Source organism: Pleurodeles waltl, chromosome 9, assembly GCF_031143425.1.
Source record: "Pleurodeles waltl isolate 20211129_DDA chromosome 9, aPleWal1.hap1.20221129, whole genome shotgun sequence".
NCBI lineage: Eukaryota > Metazoa > Chordata > Amphibia > Caudata > Salamandridae > Pleurodeles > Pleurodeles waltl.
The window spans coordinates 633304929-633316963 of NC_090448.1; the positions used below are offsets into that span (position 1 = coordinate 633304929).

A 12035-nucleotide genomic window follows, 5' to 3' on the forward strand; every position below is an offset into this window, starting at 1 on the left:
CCAGGGGGCCATACCCCCAGGGGCACCCTTTTTTGGGTCCCTTACCTGCCTGACTTCCAAGCTTTCCATGGTGGTGGGATCAGCATTGAAAGCTTGGTGGTCAGACAGGTCATAATGGCCATAGCGGTCCCAAAGCTAGGATCTCCAACGTTGGCCGCAGCGGTCATGACTGCAGCAGTCCCCTCCGTTCTTACTATGACAGTACCATCGGACAGCTGGCAGTCTTTTCACAGTCCAACGGGCAAACTCGTAATCCGGCAGTCCGACCATCAAAGTTGCAGCAGTCTGACCGCTACCACCATCATGGCGGTGCACGGACCGCCAAAATGAGGCCTTAAGACAGTGAGATTCGGGGGGGGGGGGATGATTCTCAAATTTCCCACTTAAAAAACAAAGGGCCATTGGAGGGGAGTTATGTGATTTGACCAAGGTTGAGATATACTTTTCCCATGAGGAGCACGGTCAGTACTGATTTCCATTAGGTAGGCCTCTGGGGTTGATTTAGACTTCACACGACAGGTGTTCTGTTGCAAAAGAGTACCCTTTACGCCAAACTCAAGTTCTGGCTGCCTGATTATGAGTCGGCTGGACCACAAGTTTTATTCCAACTGAGTAAAATTGACTGTAAGGGTAAACTTCCATTGTGGGCCCAAAAGAGCAGTGCCATCAGTAGTAAAAACAAGATCTGGGTTTAATCCATCAGTTTTTTGCCTGCCATGCCATTCCAGTTTGGACCCAGCCATATGCAAATCAGTCTTGACCCTGTTCCCTATGGGAACAGTCCAGCCCAAACTGCCAGGCTTGGTTCTCCCCAGACCTGAAACAAGCATCCTGGGACCGGTTTCAGGGTATCACCCTTCATCAGCCAGGCTAGTTTGAATCTGGTTGCATAACAGGCACAGAACCCACGTCTGGGCATACCCTTCCCACTTAGGGCAACAAATGCAAAAACAATAGATGATGGACGGAATGCAGAACAAATCAAACATTCACCCCCAGTCACAGATCTGGGTTTAATCCATCCGTTTTTTTGCCTGCCATGCCATTCCAGTTTGGACCCAGACATATGCAAATCAGTCTTGACCCTGTTTGATTTGTTCTGCATTCCGTCCATCATCTGTTGTTTTCGCATTTGTCACCCCAGGTCGGAAGGGTATGCACAGACGTGTGTCCCGTGCTTGCAATGTCACCATATTCAAGCTAGCCTGGCTGATGAAGGGTAATACCCTGAAACTGGTGCAGGATGCTTGTTTCTGGTCCAGGGAGGAACAGGCCTAGCAGTTCGGGCTGGACTGTTCCCATGGGGAACAGGGTCAAGACTGATTTGCATATGGCTGGGTCCAAACTGGGGTGGCATGGTGAGCAAAAGAATTGATGGATTAAACCCAGATCTGTGACTGGGGGTGATTGTCTGATTGGTTCCACATTCCGTCCATCATTTGTGTTTGTTTGCCATTTGTAGTAAGCCATCTGATATATTTAAAGTGGACGGTCAGATGGCTTTTAAAAAAAATGTTCTTACTGTCCATCACTATCAGGTATCTCCTGGCAATGAGGGGCAGTAAAAAGAGAAAAATTACCTCATAACAATGGAAGAAATCTGGTGTGCGGGGGAATTAGTTTTTTTTATTATTCAAAAACAAACTTCCACTTCGGAAGTTTGTTTTTGGAAAATACAAATACATTGAAAAAGTTTGACGACCAGCCGTCATGTTTGGTGGTGCATTCTGTTAAACTTTTCCTACATTGACAGGAGCTGCTGTGATGGCGGTTCCTGCCAATGAATAGATATGTCTGCCAGACATCTCTACATTTGGTGGGAAGAATAAAGGCAGTAAAGTTCACTGCCACCTTATCTGCCTTTACTCCATCTGCTAAATCTTAAAGCAGACCCTCTGTCTAAAGTGGCACAGTCGGTGGAAAAACTTTGGGATGCCAGTGGTTAGACTATTTGCAAGCATTTATTCCATCACTTTCTAGGTGTTTGATTGCCAGTAGTTTGCCTAAAATCTGGGACTGGTGCAGCTTTCCAAGCATACTACTGCCAATGTTTGTGAATTATAGAAGGTATCACATTTGCATCCTTTCAAGGAGAGCTTCTATGTTTGCAAATGTGCTACTTTTTTGGTAAACCGGGCAGTAAGGGGTATATTTACAATGAAGTGGCACACCGCAGAGCAGCACTTAAAGTTGCTATGCTGTGTTATGTCAACTGAAGAAAGCAGAACTGCACCATATCTTCACAGAAATGGCTCCGTTTTGCTCTTTCCACATGCTGGTGCACTTTGGGCTGCCTCGTGTAAAAAAAAAAAAAGTGACACAACCAGGATGCAGGATGCAAAATCTTTGTTAATCTGGGCATATGTAAACATGGGTTTGCATCAAAATCCATGGGTAGATGCACTGTAACAACCATGTACCATTCATGTAAATCCTACCTGACGCAAGGTAGGGTTAAGCAGAATACACTGCATTGCATTACTTATTCTTACTAAGCCATGCATTGCATTGATGTGACTTTGTAAATACCAAAAAGCAACCCAAGAGCAAAATCTTTGTAAAGCTGAGCCTAAATACGTTTACGTTTCTGATCCAAAAAATAAACATGGTAAAACCTCTTTGTGTCGGTTTTTCTTGTCATTCTCATTTCACTGTCAGGGACCCAACACCAAACTACCAAGCCACAAATGTAGTTATTTAGGGCCATATGCACAAACACATTTTCCCATAGACACAGAATGGGTAAAACCCTTTGCTACATCTGGCCCTTAGTTATGTCACACCAAAACACCCCCCTAAAGTTATGCCTCTGCGAACAGTCAGGAATTAACAACTAATTGTGGTTTCATGAGGAGAGTAGCAGAGATGTTTGCTGACAAGTTAGTGTAATGCTCATATATGTTGACAGTAGAAAATGCTAGGGCACCTAAATGGCACAATTAATTATTCCTCTGTATGTCGTATGTATGCTCAGATTTTGGTGTACAGGAATAAAGGCAACAACCTTGTTTAATGGCAGTCCAACTCAGAGAGGATGGTTACAAGAGAAGGAATACAGCCCGCCACACCAAAAGGACTTGTAAAATGGTTAAATATTTTATTTAACAGACTCTATCACGAAGGCAGAGGTTCCCAAGCAATGATATCACTCACAAAACAAAGACTTCCAAACCATGAAAACGAGGACACACAGACGTGTAAGATTTTCTGAAGCAGAGAAAATTAGGTCTCCTGGGCAGTTAAAGTAGTGAGCTTACTCAGGCAGCAGGTTCCAAGACCCTTAACGTTAGGCTACACAGCCAGTAGGGGTTCCCTGCAGTGAGGTTACTTTGTCAGATGGCGCATCACCACAGTTCAGCAGGGGTCCAATGGCTGTGATGGCACGCAGAAAGTAGAGGATCACAAACAGAGGGGATACTCGGGCGGCTGAGGTTCACAAATTGAGAGATTTCAAGGTGAAGCAAAGGCTCTCAGGCAGGGCGGTGATCTAAGATTTAAGGAAGGAGAGGATCATAGGCAGTAAGGTTACTCAAGGCAACACTTCCCAAATAACAAGTTTTCTTTGGATAGCTCAAGTTCATGACAGTGAGGTCTTTCAATATAGTAGAGGGTTCATCATAGTTGACTGTATTTGGACCACAGACTCCAGGAGCTGTAGAGCTCTGAAAACACACCAATCACAAACCAAAGTATATAACTGTTTGGTGCCACAATGTGTCACCTTCATTCGTGACCCTGCCAATGGGGATAGGTTGAAGGTATACTCAGCTCAGTAATCAACCATGAAAAGATCAAACTAAACTTAAATGTTCAACAAGCAGGCTGCCAAGAACGCTTCTGATATATGTGACCTTTCTAATCTATTAAGTAATAGACATAAATGTTGAACAGGCAATGTGGCATAGGCATGAACTTTCATATATTCTTTGGGGGTAGGAGGTTAATCACTTGTAGTGAGACATGGACTCTCTAATAAATGTCTGTTAACTTGTTGTGGACGGCAACTGCATTTGTAATGTATTAAAATTGTATTTAACTGAAAACCCCCAGAAACCTTGGTAGTATGTCACAGTTTCGATGCCAAAATATCTAAGTGCAGATGTATGGCCACCGTAAGATTAAGAGCCAAAACATTGCCAAGGTAAATGAAATGTGAATTAACTCTGATATAAGCAATTATGGGAGTCAATATTATAGTCTGTATATATATTCGCTTCACTATTTTGACAAAAATATTGTGGTTCAACACTGGAAGCAAAGGAATTGTCATGAAGGCTGGAATGTAAATGTAACACCCTAATTTATAAGTTAATGCTTGTTTTACTTACATTTTCTTGTTCGTCTTCTAGCTGAGTGGCAACCTGAGCAAGCCCTTCTTATGAGATGGTGCATACATTCTACTACTGCAGGTAGTGCAAGCAGAAAGATATGGATGGGCAAAAGGTAAGGATGACATCAATAGGAACTATAGTGCAATGAATAATTAATCAATGCATGTCGTATATTAGTACAAATGTATTCATCTGTCCGTATAGAATAACTCAATTATCTTGGAACTGTTTTAATATCGTACATGCAGGTCTGTTACTTGGTAGACTACCTCGGTTGATTTTGGATGATAGAAAGAAGAGTAGAAAATAATATTCTTCTGGTAAGATACTGAAAAAATGCAGTGAATCGCATACTTAGTCACTGATGATGAATAATGCACTAAAAAATGATTGTCAGAATAATAATAATTCTCCGTTAAAAAAATGCAACATATATCAGATTTTTAGCATCGTTTGTCTAATTAATTACAAAATCAGTAGACACTACGAGCTAAGGTGGCAAAAGTCTGGTATCAGTTCTGCATGACCAGAGCAAATTGATATGTAACATATTAATGTTCTGGCGAGACATTCATGTTTTTATTCCTATAATTTATGATTCTTATATAGTGCTGCTCACACCCCAAGGAGTGTCTGTGTGCTGTAGGAATCATCAAAGACATAAAAACATTGAAACAACAAGATAGAGCATGGCTAAGAGAATAGGTGAATTGGTGTATGTTTGGAAGGTGGGTTTTCTAAGGGAGGTGCACAATTTGTCCTTTATCTGTTAAGGAGGCAAACCATTTAATTGTGGTGAGCACTGAATAAAAGGGTTGTAAGTTATTCCCATAAAGAACAAATGTATTTCTGTTATCTTAGATCGTCTGGAAGTGAATTCACTACTGAGGGCATAGCCCCGGAAAAATACGTTTTCACAGCTGAGTGGAATTTGAATATCTTTGATTGCAGTTTTAGAACTTCTTCGCTTTTAAGGTTAATGGTACCTGTAGATATGCTTACAGTAGAGGAGTCATATGATGGTTATTTAGGGATAACACAGTTGATCTTGAGAATAGGGTCTTCAACCACATTCTTGCCTCCCTGGGTAGCCAGTGAAGTTCTCTTGATACTAGAGCTATGTAAGCATATTGTTCGAACCAGAAGCCAATCTAGCTGCTGGTACAGTAGAGCTTTTATCGGTACAGGCGAGTATCTGGGTGCTCTGATGAGAACGTTGTTTTCATAGAGTGAAGCTGCTCAACATCTTTCTTTAGCTTCAACTACAAAAATAACATAGAAATAATTTATGATTTGTCATGTTTAGTGCCCGTAAAATTATGGCGAGTATAAAGAAATTGGTGGTGACGTTAGAACAATACATTTGTTTGCGCACAAGGGAATTAATGTGGGGCAGTAGTGCTAGGCTTGCTGCCCAGAGAAATCACAAAAAACGTAGTTTAAAAAGGGCTGGAAAACTGGCTTACTTATAGGGTACCTTTGACTCATCTTTTAAAAGTTGCTTGGGCAGAAAAGCTATACTCCAGGGAAAGGCCAGGATTCATTTACAAGAGCAATATAGTCAGAAGATATAAAGAATGTCATGGTCCAAACAAAGTTGATGTATGAAGAGAATTGTTCAATAAATATTATGCAGCAAAAACCATGCAAATCATTTTTAAGTTAATCTAGACTAACTAATGATCAAAACCACTCATGTTAAAAATAATGCACCTAGCAAATTGTTCAGTAAAAATGTTTTAGAGCAACTGGTTACACAACAGCCCAATCTTAAAGCCCCACAAGCTCATCATCGCCAGTAAGCAGTTTAAACAGGCCAAATGTCTTCTAGCTGCTGCAGCCCTGGAATTCATACGAGTCCTATCAGGGGAATGTCTGGTTAGTTACAATCCTGATAGCACTTCTTGGTGTAGAGTTTCTCGCTTTTGCTTCTAGGTTTAAAATGATTTCTTAGAAACAGAGACAATGCCAAGGCTATTTAAAGAATGTAGCCCTAAACTATTGGAGTAAAGATGTCCCCTCATCACCATCAAATTCCCACGCTATGCCATTCAATTCCCATTTGAAATGTTATATGTCCTACCTTATGAGCGTTACTTGTGGTTAAAAGTTTTCTTAAGGTATTTGTTAAGAGAAAAATCCAACATGGAGGGAAAAAGACTTCCAACAGAAGAGCTCCTTCTAGGCCCCAAACCTTCTGTTTATTTGCTTATCTCAACCCCATCAAGAGCAAAGAGAATTCTGTGCCTTTAATGGGTCGTTTTTGGGGAAGACTAAACTGTTCACTCGTGACATTTGTGTTACATTATTGGGTTTTCTCACTCAACCAGCTCTGTGAATTCACGCTCACAATTGAAATGGAGAAATTAAGATTATTTCTCCAATAAAACTTGATTTTGACTTCTCATGCAGAACTATATCCCTGAATGTATGATTCATACAAACGGCTGTTATGGAGCAGAAAGAATAATTATTTGCACTAATTCATGTTATGTTTTAGCGAATTTGGCTGCAGGCTCTGCTGCAACCCTGGCACACAGAACATGTGACATTTTGAACCAGGGTCGAACAGGCATTACTGGTCACCGGGCAGTTCCCCGGGAAGCTGGCAGGGTGGAGGCTTTTATTTCGAGCCGAGAGTGGCGGATATCGCCGCCAAGTAGTTCCCGGGGCTTGAAGCAGACCTGAGCAGCCAGCATTTGCTTTACCACAGCAGTACTTCCGCATTAATGCAAACATTTTAAAACTCAAAAGTGTGACATTTAGAAAAAACGGAGACCTGCATTTTCCCCTTTGACTGCCTTTGAAATAGAGGCCAGTCTCCTGTCTGAATCGGATCTGTTGAAATATGGCCGTGCACCTGGCAGCTGGCTTTCCTGTGACAGTTAATGCAGGTGTTTTCAAGTGCGCCATAGGACAGTAGCTCTGATGAAGCAGAGAGCATTATAATAAAAAATTGATGTTGGCTTTCGGAGCCAAGAAGTGCATGCACAAATACGAGGTGACTTATACTTCCGATCACCAACCCTCCCACATTTTCAGAAGCGCGAGAAACATCTGCTGACAATTGAAAATGGAGAGAGACAAAGCCCACTATCTTCTGCCTTCACTTATTTCTTCAGTTAAATGCAAAATTATGAGGGCTTACAGCCAGCAGCAGCCTGCTGTAGGTCCCTTTCCAGAGAGGGACAATGTGCCCCCTGAATATTGAATCAACAGTATCAATGGGACAGAATATCAAGGACAGAATATTGAAAATAAAATATTGAGAGATTTTTCTATACCTAACTCCATGTATATGTATCTTCACAGTACCTATATTTTCAAGGTATGTAGATGTGGCGTTATCTATAGTTCCATATATGCACTTATCTTTTGATATTTTATTCCTCGATATTCTTTCCTCTTTAATACTACGCCACAATATTGTTAGTGTCTAGATTCAGTAGTACAATCTGGATGGGAAACGGCTCCACTGATACAACCGCTTCACTGATTGTGAAATTAAAAAAAAACTGCGTGAGCTACCTTTGTAAAAAGCAATGTCTTTGGAATTTATATGGGCAACATAATAAAAATATCGAACAACCTACCCCTTTTACATCAGAAAAATGTTGCCTCAGTCTTCTTCAATATTTCCCTTGACATGGAATTTCTACATGTGGGCCTCATTTTTAGGTCTTCATTCTGGGGCGGTTCTTTAAGGGCCAACAATTTAAATGGATTTAAAAGGAAAATTGTGTTGAAACTCAGATCTCTGAATTCGTTTAGCATCCAGATATAATTTATTCCATTACACTCTCCTCACATTCTGGTAAAAACAAGGGAAGTATACATTGTGTCTGTATATGTGTTGTGTGTCCTGGAAAGGGAGTTGCTAATTATGTGACTATCATTTTAGTGGGAACAGTGTACTTCCAAACACTGCATGTCCTACCATAATATAGCTTTATAGTCTGCTGCTGAGGCCTATACCGGTTGTTAAAGGCCCTGAACAGATTTAACTGATAAATGTGCTTTAAAATGCATTATTTGACTGTACAAAACACAGAAGTATTATACGTTTATTATCACTTCTTATACGGTCTGTTGATGATACACTGTGAGATCATCACATACAATACTATACATTTTACAACTTCTTAACTATCCCATGTTGAAAAATGTGTTGTAAAATGAACCTTATCAAGCACCATTTCTAGTGATCTTGCTCTCTCGTAGCACCAGCTTGCTAAGTGAAGCTAGTAAGAAAACAAGCATTGGCAGAGCCAATAGGTCTTGCTGATGAGAGCTATTAGCTGTGGCAATATTTTGTAGCAACATGGATGCTTTACAGTATAACTAAAACTAACTTAATGAAGTGTTGTGATATAGCCAGTGTTAATACGATTTTTTTAAGTGCATTAGCGCTGGATGCCTAGCAATAATGCAAGGTAGCCACACTGTTCTACATTATGGCCACAATCATTGCCAAAGTCAGCAAGCCCATGCTGTACAGCATGAACAAAAGGCAATGGCAGAGCCAAAAGACTCAAAGGCGAGACCTACTGGCTTTCCCAGTGCTGGTTAGGTTTCTGCTCAACAGCCCTGTCATTCTCAGCAAAAATCATATCACATAAAGAAAGCAACTGTACCCATGTCCATGTTTTAGTGAAAATATTATTGGGAGCATATAACACCTGTTGTCACAATAAAAGCAGATAACATCTGTTGTAACAATAAACCTCCATTTCAAAGAAGAAATGGGCTCTTTTGAAGTATGTGTGGCAGAGTAAAACATAGTTACAAATGGCAAGAGGTTCAACAAGGGTAACAGGGAAGAAGAAAAAACAAAAGTAGTACCTCAGTCCCACTCTGATCAGCTGAAGGACAGCAAACATACTGAAGCAATCAGTACTTGGTTCATGCTCCAGCCAATTGAAGAGTGAGAGAAGCCAGCTTGTGCTGGCCAATTAGATGACAGGAAATAAGAGTGACAATGAAACCAACCAATGTTAAGCATTTGTCAGCCTTCAAACCCCTTACTGTATACAATATCTGTTGCAAGTGAGAGCGCATGCAGAGCATGCGTCTTTGCAGACGAGACTTAAAAATTGCCTAGGCTACCTTTGGTACCCAGTGGATCCCTAGAGACAACTTGTAGGTGCTATAATAGAGCATTAGTAACCAGCCTACCTGCCGTCCTTTGTTCAATGTACAAGGTTCATTTTAAAGTGTGTTACCTTCAGTGGCAGCTGCTGACCTGTCATAACATGGCCGGCTAGTCCGATGTAGCTTGAGGTAGTCATAAGAGCAAGGAATCACCATTTGTCATCAGTGCACACATTTCTGAGGCTAAAGGTAACCACAGCAAAAATCAGGTGTCTGGATATCATACATCAGTAAAAGAATTGAGACAATACATGAAGTGAATAAGATTCTTCACTCTTGGTTCTGAAATCTTGGTGAGAAATCAAGGAGGCATGGTGGTGATCACAAGATTTACTACTCTGTATAATTTGTCATCCTTTCCACGTTTATGCCCCAGATAACATGGGCATTAGAAGTTGAATGTTTAGGTAGTTGCACAGACTCTATAAAACAATATTTCCAAAATAGCATAAGTGAAGCTGGCTTGCTCAGAAGGCACATTGGCAGCCCATCCATTTGTGAAGCAGATCTCCCATATAGGAATTCACACTCTTAAGAATGTTCACTTGCCAATACACACCAACAAAATCATATTCTGTGTTCCATATCTCGTCAATTCAAGCACGTTTTCACTTGCACTAGCAGCAATTCAAATTTGCTATTGTGCAAGCAAAAATTAGCTTTGGTGGATCTTCACCTTACAGTATATTTCGTTGCAGTAAGGCATTTCAACTTGTAGTACCTTTGAAACACAGAATCAAGGTTAAAATGGATAGAACATCCCCATTTTCAGATTTTGCCTGAACAGCACATATGCACTGGCAGCGAAATCCATTGTTAAAATAAAAGCTTAAAACAGGCCCAGAGCCCGTCTCTTACTTACCATTACTTACCACTGGTTGCCTCCGATATCACTCTTGTTTTCTTGCGTCCTCGTGGGACTTTGTGTGTGTGTCCCTGCTGTGGAGCATTGACCAAGTATAACTTCCTGTTTGCAGCCAGTGTCCTTTCACTGGCAGCAGGGTCCTGCAGGTACTCTTTTGTTAATTTATACATGCTCTCTTATAGAGTGTATGTCTCTGCAGTCCCTCTCCTTCACCCCAGCCCTTTTCCTGCTGACTGCTGCTTCAATCCCACCCCCTTACTCTCCTCCCACTGTCCATTGGTGCTTTAAACCTTCCACTGTTAATACTTGCTTTACCACCTCCCACCCTCCCCCACTGTCCATGCTTGCTTTCCCACCTCCTACCGCTGTCCATGCTTGATTTCTCGACCCCTCCCACTGTCTGTGCTTGAAACCTCTTCCCTCCTTCCTTGCACCTCTTCGATTTTTACACATCAGGGCAGACTGCTGTGCACATTGGTTTAAAGAAAAACAAAGCACTATGATGGGGTCAATTCTGGTCACGTCATCCTTTTTTTTTTTTTAACTTTCAGCCGTGTTGCACAGAAGCCCACACTGCTGTGCAACCTCTAAAAACACTTCGACAAAACCAATAGATGTTGTATTGACTAAATCTATTGGCCTTGCCAATGCTTGTTATATAGTGCACTCTTAAATCTTGTGGGACTTCATTGCAGAATCTTTGCACTGGTTGATGCTGATGGGGCAATTGCGTTTGCACCGTGTTTACTGCTCCTCTAATAGGAAGTAAAGCAAACAATGTTTGCTCAAAACTAATGTTTTGCACCCGGGTGAAACATGGAACAAGATAAATAATGAGAAACATCTTCAGATGTGAAAGATGGGACTAAAGGTTGAGGCAAAATTAGATTGCAACTTTTTTAAATACATAGTTGCAGGTAAAGCTAATTGATTCGTTTTTTTTTTGTTTAAAGAGGTTACAGGGTTACTGCTTTTGCTTACCTTCATAATAGCTCCTATCCAAAAGTATTTTTGCTTAACTAATACAGTCTATTTTATTAAGCCTTAATGGCACCGATTAAGAATCAAGGACAGTACATAAATCCAGAGTCTGGCTTCAAATTCGTGGAGTCTGTGTGTGACATAGAGTGAAAGGTTCAGTTGTCAGAAGTCAATTTTCCATGAGTTGCTTCTCTGTTAATATATTCATGTTTGAAATGTACACGGAAATTCTGATTCACAGGAGGATGGGTGAACTGGTGCAGGGTGTAGTCATTATTTGCATGTTTTTGTCTGTGGGCATGTGTACGCCCACACATGAACACACATCATTTCTTATTTCCGTTTTGTGGATACAGTACTGCTTTCTTTAATATATTTTTGACAACAATATTAAATGTGATGCGAGAGTAATTAGAGTAAGATTTTTTTTTAGAATTGCTGTTTTGGGAAACACTTAAAGCATCTATTCGTGGTTATTTGAGGTGTGACGCAATATCCAGTTTCTTAGTTCTAAGGTATTGCTGTTTCCCTTTGCAGAGGTTAACTGACGGAAAATCAATTGTGGTAAATGTTTTCTCTAAGTCACTGCTAAAATATAGCGCAAATCTATAGAATGATAGAATGATAAATCTAACCTTAATTTTAGCTGCATCATTAAATCTGAGTAGAATTATCCCTAGAGCAACTTTTAACTCCAAAAATGACAA

The 12035-nt window shown here is 40.7% G+C and overlaps 1 protein-coding gene across 2 annotated transcripts in view; it reads left to right on the top strand.

The window, feature by feature from the left end:
• LOC138259783 (probable G-protein coupled receptor 132) overlaps positions 1–12035 on the top strand; it is a 156159-nt gene that overhangs the window by 52259 nt on the left and 91865 nt on the right. The window contains exons 2-3 of one of the 2 annotated variants that reach the window (XM_069207669.1): positions 4350–4443; positions 4580–4651. The gene's annotated coding sequence lies outside the window, so the exon portion shown is untranslated. The remainder of the gene's footprint in view (positions 1–4349; positions 4444–4579; positions 4652–12035) is intronic. The other variant, XM_069207668.1, reaches the window with a different exon arrangement.